We start from the raw sequence: 26388 nt of genomic DNA on the forward strand, positions 1-26388 counted from the left end.
ATTTGATGTTGTTCTCCAGCTTTTCATTTTTTTTTTTTTTTTTTTATTGTTTTGTTTGACTGATTCTTGGGTTCTCAATGAATCATTCATTTCTATTTGTTCCATCCTGACTTTTAATCTGTTATTTTCTTCATTCACAGTTTTTAGTTCTTTTTGTAAATGCCCAATTTCATTTTTAAATGAGTTATTTTGCTCTATTGAATTTTTTTCCATTTCCCTAAGTTTTTTTTTTTTTATTTATTTTTTTTTTTTGAGAATTATTTTCTTTTTCCAATTCAGAAATCCTATTTTCTTGGGACTTTTTTATCTTCTCCAATTCAGAAATCCTATTTTCTTGAGACTTTTTTATCTTCTCCAATTCAGAAATCCTACTTTCCTGTGATTTTTTTACCTTTTCTAATTCACTAATTTTGTTTCCCTGCATCTCCTGTGAATTCTTTATTTTTTCCAACTCAAATTTCATAGCTTCTCTTTCCTTTCCCCATTTTTCTTCAAACTCTCTTAACTTTTTAATAGTCTCTTCATGGAGAGAGTTATTATCTGCTGACTCCCTGCTGTTAACTTCCTCGGGGTTGGATACCTGCTCTTTCTCTGTGTAGAAGGAATCTATGGTTTTTTTGGGCTTCTTGCTCATATTTAAAAAATCTTTTGGGGTGTGTCCCTGGGCTAGAAGATTATTTATTTATTTCTTTACCAGCTTCCTCCCAGACTGGATGGATGCAGTGGCCCCTGCGCTTGAGCTAAGAGAGAGCTCTGGGAGAGAGTTCCCCACCCCCTCCCTGGAAGTGCCTCAGAGGTGACTAGCACTGCTGTGCTTTGAGGGCGCTGTGTTTTAGCGGCTTCCCTGAGGTTGAGACTGAACAGTAAAGGCGACTCAAAGCCTAGCCTATGAGTCCCGGTGGGGCGTGGATGTCTGCAGCAGGTGACGTGAAAAGCCCCTGAGCTCAAACTGGAAGTGTCTGCCAGAAACTGCGGTCCCTAGTTCAAAGGTTCTGCTTCTCTGGGACTTCCATTTCACACCCTCCAGCTGAGCCAGGCACTATGAGTTACCGCCCCGCCCACTCTTCAATCTCTTAACTACCCCCGAGGTAAAAGCCTGGATTGCCTATGTGGGCCACACCCCCAGTGCCGAGATCTGCTGAGTCACCCCTGAGATCCGGGAAGATCCAATCTGGTTTTAAATTTTAAAGTAGTTTAGATTTCTCCTCTGAACTGCTGTTTTAAAAGCAGAGAAGAGCTAACAGTCTGTGCCAGATTCTTTTATCTCAGTGGATTCTCTGATCCCAGAGCCCTTCCCAGCATGACCTGCGCAGTGTGCCACCACCCCACCGTCTGAGCTGGCCTCTCTTCTTCCTCCCCTGGGAGCTGACCTTTCCTGCTGAAACTCCAGATTCTCTTCAGCTGGTAAATCGTGCTTCCAGTCCTTGTGGATTCTATCAGTCCAGCGCTATTTCTGAGGCTGATTAAATCTAGTTGGTTGTGAGGGAAGAAAGGAGCTTACACAGTGGCGGGTATCTTCTCCGCCATCTTGGCTCCGCCCCCCCGAAACTCTTTTTCTTAATATAATTCTTGACCTTTTGTTTTTTCCAAATATTTTTTTTTGTTTGTTTCTAGTGCAATTAATTTTTTTCTGTTAATTTAATTGGGATGATATTGAATAAATATGTTCTTTTAGGTAAAATTGCCTTTTTTGTTGTCTCTGACTACCCATTAACAATTAATAATTATTCAATTATTTAAATCTGACTTTATTTGTATAAAATTTATTTTATAATTCTGTTTGTATAATTCCTGGGTTTGTTTTTGTAGGTATACTTTTGGATATTTTACATTGTCCATAGTTATTTAAATGGAACATCTCTTACTTTCCCATCTAGCAAGGTTTTGTTGTTTTTATAAAAATACTGATGATTTGTGTGGGTTTTATTTTATATTCTGCTACTTTGCTTAAATTTATCTATTTTCCACTAATTTTAGTAGAATCTTTATGATTTTTCAAGTATGTCATCTTTATTATCTGTAAAAAACATAGTTTTATTACTTTACTCTTCCTTCTGATTCCTTTAATTATTTTTTCTTATTGAAATTAGTAACATTTCTAATAAGATTTTAAATTATATTGGTAACAATGGGCATCCCTCCTGATCTTATTAGGAAAGTTTCTAACATATTCTCATTACACATAATTCTTGTTAATCATTTCAGAGAGGTTCTTCTGATCGTTTTATGGAAAAATCCCTTTATACCTATGCTTTCAAGTATTTTTAATGGGAAATTGTTATGGCCAAATGTTGTGACCCTGGATCTCTTAGAATCAGCAGGAGTCAGGATGTCTTTATTCTTGGTCTTTTGCCTTCCCAGTCAAGGGTTTAGATCTAATAATTCCCACACCTCCTTCCTCTCTCTCTTCACCCCTAGGAGAATGAATCAATCTCTTCCTCCTACTCCACCCACTGATCATACTTCCCCTGATCCACACCCACTGATCCAGCCATCACAGAATAGTTAAGTAGGTTCACCCTCCAAACATGTGGCAATAGAGAATTGTCCAATTGGTGATTAGCCTCATGTGCTAAATTACCTTGCATCTGCTCAGTTCTAGCTCTGTACAGGAAATGAGTGTTGGATTTTTAAAAATTTCTGCATATAACAATAGATATTATGTTACTTTTGTCACTTTTTGTCTTCCATGTTGTTGGATACCATGTAAATGCTGAAAAAGAGTTGTATTCCTTTCTATTCCCATTCAGTACTCTCCAGATCTCTTCCTTAACTAGTATATTTAAGAATATTTTCACTTCCTTAATTTTTCTTTTTTTATTTTTTTTGGCAAGATTTATTTAATTCTTAGAAGGAAAGGTTGAAGTCCCCCACTATTATACTATTATTTCTATTTCAACTTGTAATCCTTTTAAGTTTTCCTTTAAAAATTTGGATGTTTTACCACAAAATGTTTTTTTGATTTTTAATACATTCTGCTCTGTTTCTATTTTATGGGTGTGTTATCCCATTATATTTCAAAGTTATAATTAGTAGTTGTGTATTTCCCTCCATTCTATTATCTTTCTAACCTCTTTTTTTGTTCTATTGCCACTTACCTCTCTAACTTACACTCTTTTAAAGGATCACTCCCTTATCCTCTCCTATTACTTTTCCATTTTGTAATGTATCACTTCTCTAAAAAATCTTCCCCTTATCCTCTCCCTGCCATCCTCCTATTTCTAAATCTACATATCCTTCTCAAATTTCTTCCCTTATTCTGTCCTTTCCCTCTCCTATTTTTTTGATAGAAGTCTTTTATGCCTTTTAAAATTTATATGTTATTCTTTCTTTAACCCAGGTCTGATGAGAATAAGATTTCACCACTAACATCCCTCTATCCTCCACTGCTTTCATTCACACTTTGTATGAAGTAATTGCTCTATCTTACCTCTCTATCAAATTTTTTTTTGAATCATCTCATTATACTTAACTCAACCCTAAGCCTTCTGTCTATATATGCTTTCTACCAATCCAAATAATAACATTCTTAGAAGTACACATAGCATTTTCCCACATAAGAAGTAAGCAGCTTGACCATATTGTATCTCTTACAATTTGTCTTTAATGTTTGCCTTATGTTTTTTTTTCCTGGATATTATGAATCAATTTTTTTTATTGAATTCTGGCTTGTGTATATGTTTTCCTTTGTTTTGTCAAAAATGGCTGAAAATACTTAAATTCATTAAAAATAGGGTTGTTGTTTTTTTGTTTTTTTTTTTTTCCATTCAAGATTATAGTTATATTTGCTGAGTAAATTTTTGTGATTGCAAATCCAGGTCCTTTGCTCAAGTCCTTGTGTCTTTCAATATGAAAGCTAATATCTATTGTGTTACTTTGACTAGATGCTCTATAATATTTAAATTATTCTTTTGTTATTTCTTGTAGTAATTTTCTTCTTAACATAGAAGCTTTGAAAATTGACTATGATATTTTTATCTTAGGATTTCTTGCCAGTAGTGATAAATGTATTTTTCCTATTTTTATTTTACTTTCTTTTTTCTAGAAATTTAGGGCAATTTTTTCGTAATGAATTATTATAATATCTACAGTCTTAGATTGTTTTTCTCAATCTGCTCTCTAAAGCAATTGTTTTTCTAATGAGATGTTATACCTTCTTTTCTAAGTTTTCATTCTTTTGATTTTTTTTATTATTATTGGTGTATTAAAACATCATTAGCTTCCCCTTGTCCAATTCTAGCTTTTAAAAAGTTTTCTTCTTTATGTTTCTGGATTTCTTTTTCCAATAGGTTGACTTTCTTATTTTAATTTTATTGATTTTCTTGGATTACTCTTAAAAAATTCCTACAACACTCTCTTTTAATTTTTAATTACTTTAAGAACTCTTTTTGGGCTTGTGAATTTTACTTTTTTTGAAATAAGAATTGCTTTTAAAATTTTACTATATTCTTCTGAGATCCAGATCTCTATTACCAAAGTAACTATCTGTAGTTGGATTTTTCTTCTTGGCTTATTAATTTGTTTTTAGTGGATTATTATTTTAGATAAGTTCTAGTCCTGAGGTATGAGGGATAATATCTTAGGCTTCAAGTTCTTTATACATTGTTTTCTGGAGGTCCACCTTGGATGTTCATCTCCATCTTTGAGCCACTACTAGGGCTCCCTAGTCATGCTGTCACTGCAAATGCACTTCCTCCCTGACTTGCTTTGACAGCTGCAAATCTTAACTCTCCCATCTATCTTGAAACCCAAACCAGAAACTTTCTCTTGTAGGTATTATAGAGAACAGGTTCCCTTGCTTTTCTGTCACCTCTCTCACCAGGTTCATACTTGCTCCTTTTTGTTCACAGCCACAACCACAGCCCAGGATCTTTCAATGTTCCCCTACTCATCTATGTGACACTAACACTGTGTGTGGGTGAAAACTCCTGAAGCTGAGGCTGCTGCTGACCCAGATACCATTTGTTGATTCAGTGGAGTCTGCCTGGAAATGTTTGCACCTACTTCATTTTGACCAAACTTCTGGTGTTAGGTCTTTCCCAAAGTCCTCTCAAGTTGTCCTAGGAAGATTAGTATTTTATCCCAATTTTTATTTTTTCCTCCTGCTCAAAGTTCACTTTAAAGTGATATTTTATTTTGTTTGTGGGACAATTTTGAAGAGCCTAGTATTTCTTGTGTCATTCCCGGAATCTTATTTCCAATCATCCTCTCACAATTCTATAACAACTAAAGTAATTTAAAGGAAAACAGCTTTGAAACTCTAGCTGCTCAGCACAATGATCAATCATGATTTTGAAAGACTAAAGATGATGCATTCTTACTACTCTTAGTAAAGTTGAAGGACTAGCCTAGAGATAAGAATTTATATTGATTAACTTCATTTGCTTGTTATAAAGAAGTGCTTTTGGTAAAAGGAATAATTGAGGGGTACTGAGCAATATAAACAATTAGAAAACACTAATGAAAATGTTTAAATATACAGAAGAAATGACAAGAAATTTTAGAAGTCTAGTTCATTGTTTTTTAAATGTTTATATTAATGTTTATGGGGTTCATGTCAAAAAAAATCAAATTCATATTAAAAAAAATAAGAACAAATTATTGTACTCCAAGAAAGAGAAAGATAGGAAAAGAAAGGGTTATGTATTTTTTTTTTCTGGGTTTATTTTTAACTTGGTATTCTTATGACAATCAAGTTCCATTTATTGTGACCTCATAAATATCTGATGTTAATTGCATTTCTGATATATCTTTTATGTTTAAGTAAATTTTACCTCTTCCTGGTACTTGACCACCCTAAAAATGATTTATTCTTTGCTTTCTTAAATGATTTAATTATGTGGTGAATTTTCAGTTTCTTTTTCAATATCAATATATTTGCTACTAGGAGATTTGTTTGATACATCATGTTGAGTTATAATAGCTTCTACCAAATGTTCAATGACTCAAAACTTTAGTTAGCTGGGAGGTAATTTACATCAACAAATATACTCTACTGTTTTTTCCAGCCTTTCCTATACCCTAATGATTGATTAAAATTTAATTAAAACTGATAATAGTTTCCATTTTTTATTCTTTTTTTTCCATTTACTTAGCTTCTCTGTTTTTGACCTTTCCCCTTTCTTCTTGAATATATCTGCCGGAGAAATTTTATTCTTTTCTCTTTTTTTAATGCTTGTTCCTAGAACCTTAAATTTCTTCTTCTTTTTTTTTTTTTTTTTTAACTCTGTTTAACCAGTATTTTTCTCTCCTGATTTTTTTTTCATGTTTTCTCAAGCCTGTTCAGATTTCAACTCTTATGTCCAATTATTATTCTATATAATTTTTGCTTTCCTTAATGGTCTTTCCTTTAAAGGGTGTTGTTCTATTCACCTTGCTTTTTCTGTTTTATTACTTCTTCCAATTATTCCTGGTTTTGTTAATTGGTTCTGATGGAAGAGCCTCCCAGTGATATCTATATTCATTTTTTGTTTATCCTTACATTTTTGTCAGACTCAGAAAAAAAGCAATTCACATCTGTTTGACACACAGATAACATTTTCCTTCTGTTTTATCTTCAAGAGACACCAGGATTTTCATTGTTCTTGATGGAAGGCAAGCTGTGTTTTCAACTTGACAACATAGGGAAGAAATATATGGAAGAAGGAAGACAATAAAAGGTTGAAAGCTGACATTGGTCAAAGTGAACAGTCACTTCCATGAAGTGAACTCTGGATTCTTGAAAACTTTTCTTTACCAAAAAAATCTCTCTGCTGTTTTACTTTGGCAAAAGGGGGAAAAACTGCAAGGCTAAACAAATAAGTGGAAAATAACATTTCAGGAAAAGAGGAAAAATAATTTGTGGCTATTGAATTTTGGATGATTCTATCTTCATTCAATTATGTATTTTGAGAATCTGGTTGACAGTTTTTGGCATATAAAATACTTTTAAAATTAGAATGATTACTGACAAAACTGGTCAAATTTATCATCAGCATCAAAATTTATAAATTAGAACCTTTATTATATTTTTATTATGTGCTAAGAATTTTCTTGAATATACTGAATATAAGTAGAAAAATCTAGGCACTTCCTTTGTTTTTAGGATCTCATACCTTAAGGGGAAAAAAAAAAAATCAGCTGTAGAGTATTTAGAAAGGTTGTGAAGTCCTAAGATTCAGCAATGTGGCTGATACCAAGAGCTAGGGGTCCATTAGTGGACTAAGTAATAGCTTATATCTGGAAGCTTTAGATACCTTATATTTAATAAGATCTAGATAATGTCAGGCGACTGTTTCAGCGTAGAAAATGAGACCTGAGCATCCTCTATCTCTCGAATTAGAATTGCTGACTTCTACTTTCTTCAACCAAGATAAACAATTAGTTCAGAAGGTTCTAAATGTCTCAGAGCAGAGCAAGGGTCTGAAGGGAAGACAGTCAACCATAACTGTGTTGTCTTACAGAAACCTGGTTATCCTTGATTTATAATTATACTTTATTTTTTGAATAGCATTTTATAGTTCATATTTTTATAGTTTATAGTTGCTATCCTCAAAATGCTGAAAGGAAGTAAAATATCATTGCCACCTTATAGCTGAAAAAATGAGGCTAATTGAGGTCAAGAGACTTGTTTAGTTTTGTATAGCTAGTAAGTGGAAGTATCAGGGTTCATTTTTAGTTTTACTAACTGTATGCCTGGTGCTCTCTCTACCATATTAAAAAGCTTCCTAATACAATTTAAACAAAATTTGGTTATGTGCCTAGCTATTTCAACATATATTTATTAGGAACAAGAAATTTAAAAAAAAAATTTTAAAGCACATGTAACATAGCCTCTGCCTTTAAGCATCACAATCAATTGGTGAAACATATGTAAATATGTATAATAAAATTATAGTGTAATAGGAGGAAGTGAAAAAGTGAGGCAAAGAATTCAAGAATCATTTAAAGGCAAAGAATATCTTTTTCTGGAGAGAACCAGAGAGGATTTAATGGAAAAGTTAACACGACCACAGTTTAAAATTTAATTAATTTAAATTTAAATTAAGAGAAATATTTCATTATTATAGGTATCCAAGAAGAAAGTACATCCCAAGAAATAGAGCAGCATTTATGAACATGCTGAATGACTGACTAACTAGAGAGATGTATGAAATTAAGGAATTATTAGTTGAATACATCAGAGTGGCTAACTGATCCTGACCCCACAAAGGCAGCATGTTTGAACCAGTTGGAGATGGTCTTGTGGCTTCTCCAGAAATTCCCTCTTGGGTAAATAGAATACTAGAAAAGTCTGATATGATAGATCTTTGGAGAAAGCTAAATGGAGACAGAAAGGAGTATACTTTCTTCTCAGCAGTTCGTGGAACCTATGCAAAAATTGATTATATACTAGGGCATAAAAACCTCAAAATCAAATGCAGTAAGGCAGAAATAGTAAATGCATCCTTTTCAGACCACAATGAAATTAAATTTACATTTAATAAAAAACCAGGGGAAAATAGACCAAAAATAATTGGAAACTAAATAATCTTATATTAAAGAATGATTGGGTAAAACAGCAAATCATAGACATAATTAATAACTTCACCCAAGAAAATGACAATAATGAGACATCATACAAAAATGTGTGGGATACAGCCAAAGCAGTAATAAGGGGAAGTTTTATATCTCTAGAGGCTTACTTGCATAAAATAGAGAAAGAGAAGATCAATGAATTGGGCTTACAAATAAAATTGCTAGAAAAAGAACAAATTAAAAACCCCCAGACAAACATGAAACTTGCAATTCTAAAAATAAAAGGTGAGATTAATAAAATTGAAAGTAAAAAAAAAACTATTGAATTAATTAATAAAACTAAGAGTTGGTTCTATGAAAAAACCAACAAAATAAACAAACCCTTAGTAAACCTGATTAAAAAAAAGGAAAGAGAAAAAGCAAATTGTTAGTCTTGAAAATGAAAAGGGTGAACTCACCACTAATGAAGAGGAAATTAGAACAATAGTTAGGAGTTACCTTGCTCAACTTTATGCCCATAAATTTGATAACTTAAATGAAATGGAAGAATACCTTCAAAAATATAGCTTGCCCAGATTAACAGAGGAAGAAGTAAGTAGTCTAAATAGTCCCATTTCAGAAAAAGAAATAGAACAAGCTATTAATCAACTTCCCAAGAAAAAATCCCCAGGACCAGATGGATTTACATGTGAATTCTACCAAACATTTAAAGAACAACTAACTCCAATGCTATATAAACTATTTGAAAAAATAAGGATTGAAGGAGTCCTATCAAATTCCTTTTATGACACAGACATGGTACTGATACCTAAACCAGGTAGATAGAAAACTGAGAAAGAAAACTATAGACCAATCTCCTTAATGAATATTGATGCTAAAATCTTAAATAAGATATTAGTAAAAAGACTTCAGAAAATCATCCCCAGGATAATACACTATGATCAAGTAGAATTTATACCAGGAATGCAGGGCTGGTTTAATATTAGGAAAACTATTAGTATAATTGACCATATTTTACATAAAATTTATGTAAAATTTTAATAAAATAAAAAAAATATATGCTCCTTAAGATAATAAGGAGCATATATTTAAGACCTTCAGTAAACATCATATGTAATGGCGTTAAACTGGAACCTTTCCCTGTAAGATTAGGAGTGAAACAAGATTGCCCACTATCACCATTACTATTCAATATAGTACTAGAAACTCTAGCCTTGGCAATCAGAGCTGAGAAAGAGATTCAAGGAATTAGAGTAGGAAATGAGGAAATCAAACTATCACTCTTTGCAGATGACATGAAGTTATACTTAGAGAACCCCAAAGACTCTGCAAAAAAGCTATTAGAAATAATTCAGAACTTTAGCAAAGTTGCAGGATACAAAATAAATCCACATAAATCCTCAACATTTTTATACATTACCAACACAATCCAAGAGCAGGAGATACAAAGAGAAATTCCATTCAAAATAACTGTTGATAGCACAAAATATTTGGTAAGCCATCTACCAAAGGAAAGTCAGGAATTATATGAGCAAAATTACAAAATACTTGCCAGAAAAATAAAGTCAGATTTAAATAATTGGAAAGACATTGAGTGCTCTTGGATAGGCCTAGCGAATATATTTAAGATGGCAATACTCCCTAAACTAATCTATTTATTTAGTGCTATACCAATCAGACTCCCAAGAAACTATTTTAATGACCTAGAAAAAATAACAACAGAATTCATATGGAACAACAAAAGGTCAAGAATTTCAAGGGAAGCAATAAAAAAAAAATTAAATGAAGGTGGGCTAGCTGTACCTGATCTAGAACTATATTATAAAGCAACAGTCACCAAAACCATTTGGTATTGCTAAGAAATAGACTAGTTGATCATTGGAATAGGTTAGGTTCATAGGGCAAGATAGTGAATAAAAATAGCAATCTAATCTTTGACAAACCCAAAGATCCCAACTTTTGGGATAAGAATTCATCATTTGACAAAAAATGCTGGGAAAACTGGAAATTAGTATGGCAGAAACTAGGCATGGACCCACATTTAACACCACATACTAAGATAAGATCAAAATGAGTCCAAGATTTAGGCATAAAGAACGAGATCATAAATAAATTAGAGGAACATGGGATAGTTTACCTCTCAGACTTGTGGAGGAGGAAGGAATTTGTGTCCAAAGGAGAACTAGAGATCATTATTGATCACAAAATAGGAAATTTTGATTACACCAAATTAAAAAGTTTTTGCACAAACAAAACTAATGCAAACAAGATAAGAAGGGAAGTAACAAATTAGGAAAACATTTTTACAGTTAAAGGTTCTGATAAAGGCCTCATCTCCAAAATATACAGAGAATTGACTTTAATTTATAAAAAAATCAAGCCATTCTCCAATTGATAAATGGTCAAAGGATATGAACAGACAATTTCAGATGATGAAACTATTTCTACTCATATGAAAGAGTGTTCCAAATCACTATTGATCAGAGAAATGTAAATTAAGACAACTCTGAGATACCACTACACACCTGTCAGATTGGCTAAGATGACAGGAACAAATAACGATGAATGATGGAGGGGCTGTGGGAAAACTGGGACACTGATGCATTGTTGGTGGAGTTGTGAAAGAATCCAACCATTCTGGAGAGCAATCTGGAATTATGCCCAAAAAGTTATCAAAATGTGCATACCCTTTGATCCAGCACTGCTACTACTGGGCTTATATCCCAAGGAAATATTAAAGAAGGGAAAGGGACCTGTATTTGCCAAAATGTTTGTGGCAGCTCTTTTTGTTGTAGCTAGAAACTGGAAAATGAATCAATGGCCATCAATTGGAGAATGGTTGGATAAATTATGGTATATGAATGTTATGGAATATTATTGTTTTGTAAGAAATGACCAACAAGAGGAATACAGAGAGGCTTGGAGAGACTCACATGAACTGATGCTGAATGAAACAAGCAGATCTAGGAGATCATTATACACTTCAACAATGATATTGTATGAGGATGTATTCTGATGGAAGTGAATATCTTCAACATAGAGAAGAGCTAATCCAATTCCAATTGCTCAATGATGGACAGAATCAGCTACATCCAGAAAAGGAACACTGGGAAATGAGTATAAACTGTGAGCATTGTTTTTTTTTTTTTTGTTTTTTGTTTTTTTTGTTTTTTTGTTTTGTTTTGTTTTGTTTTGTTTTGTTTTGTTTTGTTTTGTTTTGTTTTTCTTCCCAGATTATTTTTACTTTCCGAATCCAATTCTTCCTTTGCAACAACAACAACAAAATTTGGTTCTGCACATATATATTGTACCTACGATATACTATAAGATATTTAATATGTATGGGAATGCCTGCCATCTAGGGGAGGCGGTGGAGGGAAGAAGGGGAAAAACTTGGAACAGAAGGCAGTACAAGGGATAATGTTGTTAAAAAAAAAAAAAAAAAAAAAAAAAAAGAAAAAAAAAGAAACTCACTCTTGGTGTACTTTTAGTCCTATGTTTTGACCAGAAATCATCAATTCCTCAATCCTTCCCAACTTTCTCTTTGGATTTTCAGCTATTTTATAAAATAAATTATCTAACAGCTTCAAGAAGCTATAACTTTCCATCAGATTCCCTCCCATCAAAGTGTCTTTAAATCCTTCCCCTTTTATCCTTCTTGGGCACTCCAGTACTCTGGTGCTATGATGTATCCTGAGTTGCAATTCCTGTGGTTCATTTAAAAACCCATGTTGTTGCTGTTTTAGTAGCCCTCTATTTCAGCTTGATAAACACTCCATTTTAGGTCTGACTGTTGGAAAAAATATTAATACTGCACTTTGAATTTTAGGCACAAGTTTTTGGCACAATTTTGTTAATTCATTATTAATCAAATATCTGAACAGTAAGAGACAGAGAGATTTGGAGAGATACTCCAAATGGTGTAGTTTTATCTTCCCTTCAATATGTCTATACTCCTAGATTATCTGAGGTAAAGTTTATGTATACAACTGTATTTTAACATTTTTTTAGTTCTATCTTGAATAAAAAAATGTTAAAATACAGATCTGGGTGTTATTATCCCAAAATCATCATCCTTATTAAGTTCTTTAATGGACTGCCCTTATATGTATAGAAAAGAGTTTCTTCCCTCTGATCAATATTTAAATCCTGAATACAAAAGAGGAAACTGCCCTTAGTTGACTTCTGGTACTAATAACTTCAGGTTTCGGGGTGGGGAGGAGAGACAGTGCTGTTACTAACAAGACTTAATTTCTGTCATTAATACTAATCTATTTCCCAGTGAAAGACTTTAGTTTTTCTTCTACCCACTTTCTTAATGGGAAAAAGCCTGGAAAAATTTTAGGTTAGAGAACTTTTTTCTTAATGTTTTCAGTTAAAGGAAAAGGTTTTTATTTAATTAATTTATTTGTTTGTTTGCTTACTTACTTTTTATATGCTTCCATATAATAGAATCATCTGATTATAGCTTTCAAGTTGGGATGGACCTTCCAGGTAATCTCATTCCAGGTATCATTTCATAGATAACTGAAGACAAGAAGAAATAATCAATTTACTAAAATGACACCTAGAGTAAGGAGAGAGTTGGCATTTAAATCTATGTCCTCTAGGTCTAAATCTAATATTATCACTTGAGGATGGAAAAGGAATCAAGTTCTCAAAAGAAAATGGGAAGCTAGTTTATGCAATTCTTAAATGCCAGACCAGTTACTTTGTGTTTTATTCTAGAAACAACTGGGAAATATTATTATTAAAGGATTTTGAAATGAGGTGTGGCAAGATTAGTTCTACACCTTAAAAAGATGATTTTAGTGGTCAAATCAAGGACAAATTGGAAAAGAAAAATACTATGGGTTTCAGTTTCCTAAAACAAATAGTCAGCTCTTACAGTAGTGTAGGTAAGAGATGATATTGTGCCATAGTTCTCTTTGGTTGTTCTGCCTCAGTTTCCTTAATTGGTTCTGCCTCTGTTTCCGTAGGTTGTTCTGCCTCAGTTTCCTTAACTGTTCTGCCTCGATTCCCTTAGTTGTAAACCCAGCCTCTGGTTCATTAAGACTGAGGACCATTTGGTTATAAATTGTCAATGTGAGCTTCAAGATGAGGGGGAGATCAGACTTCCTGGTTCCTAGCTCCTTCTGCCTTCAAGAATTTATGGCACTACCCCCCTCTAAAATACTCCAAAAGATAAGACTATCTGGGATACCTCATTGACATCTTTATTTCTGTTTATTCAAACATCCTAACTTTGGCTTTTAGTAAGAATTTATAGCACTCCCCCCCCACATCCTGACAGAACCAAATGGTTTTGTAAAACCCTTCCCACTCTTTTTTCTTTCTTTGTTCAAAAAAGATATAAAAAGACTTGGGATTCTCCCATTTGTCACTGGATACTTTGAGAGGAGAGTCCTGTCCAGTCAATTATATTTTCCCATTAATAAAATATTAAAAACTCTCTAATCTCTATTTTGCCTCAGTTTCTCTGGCATTACAGTTATAAGGACTTTAAGAAGAATTAGCAGAGTTAATAATAATAATAATAAAATCATTTAAATAGTTCTTTAAAGTTTGCAAAATACTTTATATGGTTTTTAAAAAATCAATTCTAACAAACCTGTGTGAGATAGATACTATTGTTAACCCATTTTACTGATAAAGAATTAAGGGTTCAGAGAAATTGAATATACTTGTCCAGGATTACAAAGCCAGTAAAAGTTTGAGGCAGGACTTTTTCCTAGGGTTTTTTGGTTCTAAGTCTTACACACTATCCATCAAATTACCTTGCTGCCAATAATAATAATAATAATAATAATAATAATAATAATAATAATAATAATAATAATAATAATAATAATAAACAATGAAAAAACTCAAATACATATAGATAGTACTTTTAAGTTTTATAAAGATATTATATAGTGAACAATCATTTGTTACTCAGCCATTCCAGATTCTCCATGACACCATGGACCATATAATTCGAATAATGTCCCTAGGATTTTCTTAGCAAAGATATTGGAGAAATTTGTCATTTTCTGTTCCAAGGCTTTAAGACAAATAGAGGTTAAATGAGTTGTACAGACTCATATGGCTAGCAAGTGTATGTGGCTTGTCTTCCTAATTTCAGGCCAGCTCTATCATTGAACCACCTATTTGGTTCGAAGGCAAAAAGGGGTTATATTGTTATGCCATAATTTCCTTGAATTGTTCTACCTCAATTTCCTTGAATTGTTTTGCCTCAGTTTCCCTGATTTATAATTCCTCAGCTTCTCTGCATTAGTTTCCTCAAATTATAATATCTCAGTTTCCCTGAGTTAATATGCTATGTCCCTCCCCTTCTTTTCCTGATCATTAGGACTGATATAACTTAGGGCTGGGAGCCCTGACCATTAACATTACCTAAGAGCAGATGGCTCATCCCTGATACCTAGCTGGCACTCTCTATCTCTCTTGTTGCAGACTTTCTGTCTCTAGCTTAACTATCTTCTTCACTCTCAACTTAAAAGAATTTATGGTCCTTACCCCCAACCTATCAGAACTGAATTTATGGTCATTCACCAGTGCTCTATGCCCTCCTCCCCTCCCCCCCTGCTTTTGTGTCTCCTAATCACTGGAGCCCTTTAAAAAATCTCTGGGATTCTTCACTTTTGGCTGAATGCTTTGAGACTTGAGTCCCATTCAGTCTGCCAGGGTCAACATGGATCCTATTTTGGCCCCAGACAATATCTCCCTCTCAAATACAATATTAAAAACTCTCTAATCTCTATCTTGCCTCAGTTTCTCCAGCATTACAAAATGACTTTTTTGGGTCATATAGTTTGTAAATTAGGAATAATAAGAATTGGCAATTGATTATGAGATATATGGGATGAGGGAGAAGGAAGAGTCAAGGATGAATACAAAATTTTAGTTTTGTGAAGAATAATGATTCTATACTCAAAGATAGGGAAATTAAAAGAGAATGGCAATTTAAAGGGAATGAAGAATTTTTTTGGTAGGATATAATGACTTTGAGGTTTCAACTATCCATACAGGTGAACATTTCTAACAGAGTTGGATATAGGAATTAAGATCAGAGAAGAAGATAAGATAGATATATTGTCTTGGAAGTTATCTCCATAGAAGTGATCATTGAAGCCAAGATGGGGAAAGAAAGGCAGGGACTCATCTGAGCTTTCCCTCCAATCCTTTAAAATAACTTTTAATAATGCCTTAGAAGAAAATATGTTGCAGAAGGCTTTTGGAGCAACTGAATTAGTGGCAGCAGTAGTAGTTTCCAGATTTCACAACTCAGATTGTAAGGAGGTTAGACAACTGGTTAGAAGGAGATTATAGGATTCTCTTTGCTGGAACTGGACTCTATTACATTGCCCATATTTGGATTTGGGTTACAGTTCTGGGCCTGATTCTCAGAGAAAGAAGGAACATTAGCATATTAGAGCTTGTGGCCACAGGCAGCTGCAGGGGAACAGAGATCATGGCCAGAGTTAGAGGGGTGAAAAAAAAAAAGGAATTCTGGTTGCCCACATATCAGAGCAAAGGCCAGGAGAGTAGGAAATTTCCCTAAATCATAACACCATGGAAGAATTGGAAAATTTCATGGTTCTCAGAAATCTCACTGAAAACAGTTGTATAAAAAACCTGAAGCAGAGTCCACTTTAGCATAGAATAAAACATCAAGCAAAAAAGGAGAAAAAAATATTCTGACTATAGAAATTTACTATTACGTTCAAAAACTTGAAGGAAAATATGAATTGGTTTTGTAACACCTTAAAAAGAATTTTTAAAATTACAGAAAGAAGACAAATTAGGAAGAGAATTAAGAATGATGCAAGAAAATGATGGAGGGAAAAAAGACAACAGCTTCGTAATGGAGGCACAAAAAAGGGTTGATGAAAATAAAATCTTCAAAAACATAATGGGCCAAATGATTAAAGAAGCACAAAAATCTAATGAAGAGAAGTGTGTCTTGAAAAGCAGAATATGCCAAATGGAAAAAAAAATTATAAAAAGTCACTAAAAAGAAGAATCCCTTTAAAATAACTGGCAGAACAAAATAGTCAATGGCTATAGTAATCTAGTGTTTGACAAATCCAAAGACCCCAGCTTTGGGGATAAGAATCCATTATTTTACAAAAACTGATGGGAAAAATTGGAAACTAGTATGTCAGAAAGTAGGAATAGTCCCACACCTAACACCATATACCAAGATAAGGTCAAAATGCGTTCATAATTTAGATATAAAGAGTGATATTATAAACAAATTAGAAGAACATGGGATAGTTTACCTCTCAAATGTGTGGAGTAGGAAGGAATTTGTCACCAAAGAAGATGTAAAACATTAGAAGAACATTATGGCATTCAGCATGAATAATTCTGATTATATTAAGTATAAAGGTTTTGGTACAAGGAAAACTAATGCAAACAACATTGGAAGAGAAGGAAAAAACTGGGAAAACATTTTTATGTTCAAGAGTTCTGATAAAGACTTCATTTCTAAAATATATAGAGAAATAGTCAAGCCATTCTCCAGTTGATAAATGGTCAAAGGATATAAACAGACCATTTTCAGATGAAGGAATTAAAACCATTTCTAATTATATGAAAAGGTGCTTTAAATCACTATTGATCATAGAAATGCAATTTAACAAATTTATTCATTGAACAAAATATAGTTTTGATTTTTAAATATAGTCTTAGATTAATGACTAAAGCCCTATAATGTTATTCAAGTCTATGCCCAAAGGGCTATCAAACTGTATATACCTTTTGATCTAGCAGTGTTTCTACTGGTCTTATATCTCCAAAGAGATTATAAAGGAGGGAAAGGGACCCACATTTGCAAAAATGTTTGTGGCAGCCCTCTTTGTAGTAGCAAGAAACTGGAAATTGAATGGATGCCCATCAGTTGGAGAATGGCTGAATAAATTATGATATATGAACGTTATGGAATAATATTGTTCTGTAAGAAACAACCAGATTTCAGAGAGACCTAAAGAAAGTTAAATAAACTGATGCTGAGTGAAATGAGCAGAACCAGCAGATCATTATACATGGCAACACCAAGATTATATGATGATCATTTCTGATGGAAGTGGATCTTTTCAACAATGATATGGTTCAGGCCAGTTCCAATTATCTTGTGATGAAGAGAGCTATCTACATCCAGAGAGAGAACTGTGGGAACTGAATGAGGTACACAGCACAGCATTTTCACTTCTTTTGTTGTTGTTTGCTTGTATTTTATTTTTTTTTTCATTTTTTTTTCCTTTTTGATCTGATTTTTCTTGTGCAGCAAGATAATTGTACAAATATGTATGCCTATATTGGATTTACATTTTTTTTTAACCATGCTTAAAATATATTGGATTACTTGCCACCTAGGAGAGTGGGTAGGGGGAAGGGGAGAAAATTGGTACACTAGGCTTTGCAACGGTTAATGTTGAAAAAAAAAAAAAAGAAGAAGAATTGGCTAAATGGGAAAAGAGCTACAAAATCTCACTGAATAAAATAATAACTTAAAAACTAGACCTGGGCAAGTGGAATCTAATCACTCTATGGGACACCAGGGAACATCAAAACAAAAGAAAAAAAAAAAAGAATCAAATTGAAATGAGAAATACTTCACTGGAAAAACAACTGACTGTTAGGATTCTTACAAGGTGCTAAGTCACTGGAATGAATAGAGGCAATAATTATCTAATTTAGCATGGTTCAGTATGATTGATCTGATCCTACAAGGAGATGTTATGGGCCAGAACTTGAAACAAGGTACTGAGTGGAATTGAGGAGACAATGGTTAAATCTAGTTTATCAGTGATTTAATCCTACAGCAAATAATGGTTTCCTCGTGATATAAAGATTGGTGTATACTCAGTGTGGGACATATAAGCAAGAAGCTCTCCAAACTTCAAAGAGATCTTCAAGTGACTTTGGGAGATTCAGAACTAGAATTGACTTCCGGGAGTTTCACAAGGCAGAAACCCACAATCCCACACTCTAGGAGAATCAGAGTCAAGATTCAGTCCCACTTCACTTATGTGCTGGCTGGAGGCTGAAGAACAAACCTTTAGATTCTGAGATATTCAGACAAGAGCTCTTTGGGAACCAAGGAGAGAGATAGGCCTCTAAGAAAGCTAACCTGACCCAAGGCAGGAGACAAGACTTGAAGGAGAAAATAAAGGATCTGGACTTTAACTTCTGGCTGCATTTGAGGTGATTAGTGAAACTGAACTAAAGCCAAGGCTGCCTCCAGAAGCTTCCCAAGAAATCTGTTCCCAGAGAACGATTACAATTTAGAGAAGAAGAACATTACAATTGACAGGGAAAAATAGATTTGGAAGAAATAATTTAAGAATTAGTGGACTTCCTGAATCTATGATAAAGAAAAAAGAACCTATAATAACCTTTCAATAAATTATCAAAGAAACCTGTTCTGATATTCATGAACTGGAGGGTAAAACAGAAATTGAAAGAATCCAGTGATGACCTCTTAAAAGAGATCACAAAATAAAAATTCCCAGGAATATTTTAATCAAGTTGAAGAGCTCTCAGCTCTAGGAGAAAATACTACAAGCATCCCTAAAGAATTTCAAATATTATGGAGCCACAGTCAGGATAATACAAGATTTTACATTCTCTACAATAAATGATCAGAGGGCTTGGAATATGATATTCCAGAGAGGAAAAACCAAACAAACAAACAAACAAAAACATACTAGGATTAAAATTAAGACTTGCCTACCCAGCAAAACTAACTATGATCCTTGACTGGGGGGTGGGGAAAGAAGAGGGAAAGAATAGATATTTAGTGAAATAGAGGAATTTCAAACATTCTTGATGAAAAGCAGTGGGAAGGTAAACAGTCACAATTTAAGGGAAGAACAATTATCCAGAAAGATGTGAGTGATCAAAATTGTCAAGTACTGCATAGAGAGAAAAAAAATAAAAAATGACAAAATCCAATCTCACAAATAAAGAAATTTCTTTGGTGACTCAGAGTGGTTTCAATGAAACAATGGAGTCCACACCCAAATTTCAGATAAATTGAAAAGTGAATTATTAGTGAGAAAGTCATAACTCTAAGTGTAGGTTATTCTTTCTAAGAATAAGGGTGAAAAGAGAAAAGATATATTGATAGAGTGAGGAAATAAAGTCAAAGGATGTTCTTTTATCATAGGGTACTTTGTATATATCTGAAGATAGTAGTCGATACACAAACACAGCAATAACAATAATTAATGAGGGAAACTTGTGGAGGATATGCTAAGAGATGAAAATATTAACTTTAGTAAGGAAAAATATCACTTTTCCTCAGTGATTACAACCAGAGTAGAGCCTGGGTGCGTATATAGAGACATAGAGTAATTCTCAGGTGTTGTTTTTAAATCTATTTCCTTTTCTTAGAAAGGTTTATTTAATATTTCCTTCATATCTTCTGATTGAGTATTTTACATTTTTTGAAGGTAGTTCTCTTATTTCTTTTGTTTTCTGCCTTTTATTAACATATGACTTTGCATAATATGTTTTTATTATTTTTATTTTTCTGACTTGTGATTTCAGTTTGTAAAGTCATTTTTCAATTTTTTTATTTATAAGGTTTTCTAAATATAACATTAAATATATGCATGTATAATCTATAAAAATATATTTTTGTTTTTTTTCCCTATGCTTATTCCTTCAATTTTTTATCTTATTAATATAACTCATATTTCTTACACTGTATCAGAAAGAAGCATCAACAATCAAGATCCTTCATTCATCCCTGATCTTATTAGAAAGCACTTTGGTTAATTCCCTCTCTGTATGGCTTAATTTTAGATGTGTAATATTTATCATATTTAGAAAAGGTACAATTATTTATTTTTTAAGTATTTTAAAAGGAATGGTTAGTATATTTTATTTAAAGCTTTTTATGAATCAAGTGATGCTTTTTGTTTTTTTTAGTTGCCTATGAATAATTAAGGTTATGATCTTCTAATATTAAATCAAGCTTGAATTTCTAAGACAAATTAACAATTCCTATTGCACAATTTTTGTGACATTATAATAGTCTACAAATGTTTTATTTTCGATTTTGGTATAACTGTTCATTAGGGATAGTGGTCTGTAATTTAAGATTTAATGTGTTACTTTCTGATCTTGCTAATTCTTTATGAATTTATATAAGGCTTTTTTCTATTTCTTTTTTTCTGATATGGTGGTCTTAATATCTTCTTTCTTGTTCTATTTATTTGTAATTTGTACCATATATAATATGCACTTATTTTACATAAGCACTTGCTTTTTATTGCCATATAATTATGCAAAAATTTTCCCAAATCCATTTTTCTTCTTTATTTGTTATGAATTCTTTAAAAAATTTCTCATAATAGTAATTTGTTTTCCTTTTTTATTTTTAATTAAACTAACAAATTATACTTTTTTAGATTTTTTACAAAATAGGCCTGTGTATTAATTACTCTTTTTTCAATTTTATTAATCTTTTCCGTGATTTTCAGGAGTATTTCAGTATTAGTTTTTAAAAAGTGTTTTCTAGGTTACTTTTTTTTAGTTGAATGTTCAATATATGTATTTATATATTGATGTGACAATATATGTTATGTGACAAATGAACATGTATCAAAGGATAGCCTAGTACCTCTAGCTGTTATGCTAGACTATGGGGATTATGATGAATATATGTTGTTTATGGCAATATTTAAAGAAATGTAGCATTAAATATATTTTGGAGTCTTTCTAACCATCATTTATTTATCCTCAATTATATTTTAAATGTTATATGTAGGGCCAACATGACATAATAGATTTGTTTAAGGAGGTCGTCACTGTGATTCTACCTTAAAATGTAATAGAAGGGCATCTCAGTAGTACATAGCACTCTGCCTGGAATCAGGAGGACCTGATTTCAAATCAAATCTCAGTAACTTGGTATGATGCAGGACAAGTTATTTAACTCCAATTGCCACCAAAAAAATTACTAAAACGACTTTGTGTATAACACGTGTACTCTTTGATATTCAGTTTCTTCATCTGTATAATGTGGATAATAATGCTCATAGTGAAGAGGGAACCCCAAAACTCTGAAAATCCTTAAAGGAGAAAACCTCCTTCAACTCTGCCTCAGGGAGCTCACTCCATCACAAACAGTTTCATCTTTGTTATCTGGGTGGGGTAGGCTTAATCCTGAAATCCATTGAATTCAATTCAAATTCTAGTCCTAGCTGAAACTCAGTGAGGAGCCAACCTGAGACTCTACCCATAAGCTCCCTTCAGCTTGTAGCCAAAGCTCCCTATTATAAAAGAGCCAAACTAAAACCCTCTCTTTGCAGAGGGGCCAAACATGCCATCCCTTACCTTGGCATGCCAAGGATCTCTGCCCACTGAAATACTGTTCCCAGTGCCCTTTTCTCTTTACTCTCTCCTATTGCCTTAACCAAAACCTTACTTCCAATCCCCATAATAAACCGCTTTTATTAGTCTAGGTTTTCGGGTCTTTAAATTCCTTTACAAAGGATCTCTTCACAACCAGAAAGGGAATCCTCAGAACTCTCTACCCTTGTGCCTCTACTAAACCTTTTTAACTCCCTGACCACTAGAAACACTAATTTCCTTTGGTATCCCAAATCTAAACCTCATCATTAGTAATGAACACCAAGGATCATCATAAATAACAAATGAAATAATTTATTCATACTGTTCTATTAATTAGGATACTATACAGGATTCCAAGATAGCTTTGATAGATTAAAATTGCACTGTCTTTTAGAATGACTTATAAAAATGTCAATTATTAACATGGCTGTTGCTACTGATACTTCCACTGTTATCACCACTTCCACTACAAACACCACTGCTGGCTATCCCTTAGGCTTAAACATTAAAAAAAAAATCAATTTGCCTTATTCTGAAAATTTCTCTTTTTGATAATAAATTAATTAAAAGGAGCTATTAAATTGTCTCTGTGGCACTTCCAATTAATGGAACTGAGATCTCTAAACATTATTTAATTCCCTTTTATTATCTTGCTTCTTTATTCATCTCAATCTTTAACAGAATTTATTCACTTTCTAAGAAAGTATTTTTGCATAGTATTTTCACCTTTTGTTGTTTGCTTGTTTTTTTTTTTTTTCTTCTCATGTTATTTTCTCCTTTTAATCAGATTTTTCTTGTACAGCATGAAAATTCAGAAATGCATTTAGAACAATTGAACATGTTTAACCTATGTAGGACTGCTTGTTGCCTTGGGAAGAAAGGAGGAAGGGAGAGAGAGAGAGAAATTTTGAACACAAAATTTTGCAAATGTGAATGTTGAAAACAATTTTTTTACGTATTTGGAGAAATTAAAATCTTAAAACAACAACAACAAAAAGAAATATTTTCCTTTCTACCAGAACTTAATTTTTAAAATACTTTCAAAAACCATACAATAAAAGTTATGTCTGCACAGTGCCAAAAGAAGTTTCCATAAAAATCAGTGTGATTATTTGAAATCACAAAATAAAATAATGCACTATTTATTTTTATTTTATTTCTATTTTGTTGGCCTATCTCATAGACAAAATATTTATTTGCAAATAAGAAAAAAAGGTAAGAGATAAAATGGATCCCTTTTAAATTTCTTGTTCACTATATTCAGTTATAAATGTTAAGGTTAAGTTAAGAATTGAGGGACTTTTCAATTTTAAATTAGGAAAAAACATTTTCTATGTAAAGAGGACAAAATATAAAAAACATTGAGAAACCATATCTGCCACAGTGAATAGATAGGGAAATTAGAATTTACTACTAGGTAAAAAATCCAAATACATTCAATTTTCACCTAAAATGTTTTTTTCTAATTTTGTACATTTTTTAAAAATAGAAATTGTATTTTCCTAATATATTATTTGTCAGTAATTTGATACTTAATTTAGCATAGGACCAGTATGTTCATTGCAAAGGTGTATCTTATGGCCAAGAAACTTGTTCCTAATAAGAAATTATTCTTTTAATAAATTTTAAGAAAATTGAATTTCTAATACTTTGAAGCTAAAGAATTGGTCTTAGGGCTTTCCGAAAACAAAGAGAAAATGTATCAAATTACTTGAGTCATAAAATAAATTTAATTAATTATTTCTTTTAAATCTGTGTTTAAGTAAAATATAAATGATTAATATATTGGATAAACAATGGTTTCCTATTTGATTACTATAAGCCACTGTCATTTGTCTAAGCTTCAGAGGTCAAATCTCTCTCTGGGTAGTCCTAAGAAAATTACCTTGAGTAATAACCAAGCCAAAAAGTCAGGCTTGACTACCTAGCCTGAAGGTACACAAAATAATTAAATCTAGGATAAACCAAAGCATTTGATTTTTTTCTTTAGGGATGACTCTAGGAGTCTCAGGTGAAAATAGAATTTTACAAAGAAAACCTGAGAAAACTGGAAGTGGTCGAAGAGAGTTGCAAAGAACAAAACCCTTAGAGTTGATGAATAAACCAATTTTGTACCTTTAAGTTTATTTGCACCATTTGAATACTACTGGTTAGGACATCATGGGAAAGGTACCAAAGAAAGAGAAGAAATACAAGTGTTCAAAGGCTTAAAAATCAATTAATTTTTATAGCCATGCAACTGTGGCTTCCAAAGCTCCACAATTAAAATGGCAAGGATAGGTAGTTGTATATGTGTACAGACAGATAAGAATCCTCACTGAGAGTCCATATCTCTGGGTCTCTGCCACTATATTTAATTGTACTCTCTGGGAAGTACACTGGGAAGATCCACAGGGACCAAGTAAAAGGATTGTTGTTATTTTGTTGTTGGTCCCTCATTCTTTAACAGGACCATGACATCAAGGAGATGATACCATAACTTGAAAGTGAATTGGGTTTAAGTGAGGGAGGGCTGTATAAGGTCTCCTGTTTCACTTTGCCCTCCAGAGCTGTCTGGGACCAGTGGCCGGATATAGATCAAGATAACTGGAGATGAACCTGAATGAAATGAGAGACTTGGGTCTTTTTATATTTGCAACAGGTCTAAACAATCAATCAGTGACTGACCCATACCATAATCCTGCTTAATGATCACAAAGATATTGTAGTTAGGAAAGTCTAATAAACTTGCTTTATTGGACAAATTAAAACTGATTATTGACTATAATCAGTAGAGCCTTGCATTCCTTGCTTAAATGATGTTGATTAAAATAGTATTAGACACATAGGAACTTCTTAACAAATAGGTGAATCAATCAATAGTCAAACATGGATAAATTTCTGTCATGTAGGATTTAGCAATAGATCTAGTTTTTCCCCAGTAAAACATACTAGAATTAACCAAGAGCTATTTATAAAGTTTGATTAGATTAATAAGGAGGATGGATTTTATATCACACATCTAAATTTGAAAAGGACTTAAGCATACTTCTGTACAAAAAGTATGACAATTGAATAGAGTTAGTTCTAGAAGTATATGCAGGGAAACCTGCTTTTTCACAATATATGTGAATATGGAAAAAAATCAAGTAACCTCTTCTTGTCTCAGCTACCTTTTCTACAAAATAGAAACTTTAACATTTATGTTAATGCTAAAATTTGTAGGAATACTTAACTCACAAAGTTATTGTGAGGTTCAAATAGCATAATAAGATACTTTGAATATTTTAAAGCATTATATAAATATCAGGCACTATTGTTATTGTGGTAATTATTACTTTCTTATTTTCCTCTTCTCCCATTGTTGATGATCTGGTTGCAGTCCACTTTATTGAGTTGTTCAGCACATCTTAAGATCTATATTTGTAGTATGAAATTTGTTGTCTGTTATGCCATGAAAGACAGCAGGCTTCCAAAATATAATTCTAGCTATCCAGTCATGTCTTGCAAAGTAACCTAGAAACACTAATTTTTTACAAATTTCCATAATATGTAGTATCATTTCTAAAGTTTATTATACAATATACAATGATCAGGGTTACATATCACTTTGGTCCATTGGTTCTAATATAAACTCTGGATAAATATTGAAATTTTCTATTTTTTTCCTTTGTGAACATTGAGCTTTACACTTTTCAAATATGAATGCATTTTATTATCTTTAAAGAAAGATTCCACCAAAAAACCTATATTTTAATTAATTAGCTAGTTAAATTTTGTTTGGTAGAAATAAATAGCTTGAAATAATTAACATACATCAATGGAGATATTTTAATTTGAACTCTTTAATTTAGATGTAACATTTAGTTCTCTTTTAGAAAGACAAAAATGGAGTTAATGCTATGTGGGTTTAAGTCGTTTGCCCCCCCAACATGTCAATTTATGTGTTCTTGACATTGTATTAATGGTATGTTCCAAATAGAGAATGTTTAATATGGATATTACATATTTTAACATTCTCACTATTATTTGGTCTATTTTTCCTGTCTACTAAATATGAACAAGCTATAAGTTCATATATCAGTCAAAGACTGTGATTGTTAGCAGAGACAGTATAAATGTTATTGTGTTAGGGTGTAGCTTATTCAGCGGTGATTGTCAATAATTTCTCTATTGATAACTGTCATTTTTGGAATACCATTTTTGTTCTCAAGCAGCTATATTGTTTTCTTATAATTGTTTATACATTTCTAGTTACATAAGCTATAAATGTTTTGTATAACATACATGCATGTGAAAGTGTTCCTTAAATGTTGTCATGGTTTAGTACTTAATAAGTTATATCTTCTGATTTAAAAATCAGACTAAGATTTTGTCTGAGAAGAAACTAGTAAAATGTTTTGTTACTAATTTATTTGCCACCATGAAACATTTGAGTCAATAATTATGGGTCATTTCTGCTCCTAATATCATCCATTTTCTCAGAGAAGCTGTTTCAGTTACTTTTGTCCATTTAAATATACTGACATTCTTTTTATTAAA

Source organism: Sminthopsis crassicaudata, chromosome 4, assembly GCF_048593235.1.
Source record: "Sminthopsis crassicaudata isolate SCR6 chromosome 4, ASM4859323v1, whole genome shotgun sequence".
NCBI lineage: Eukaryota > Metazoa > Chordata > Mammalia > Dasyuromorphia > Dasyuridae > Sminthopsis > Sminthopsis crassicaudata.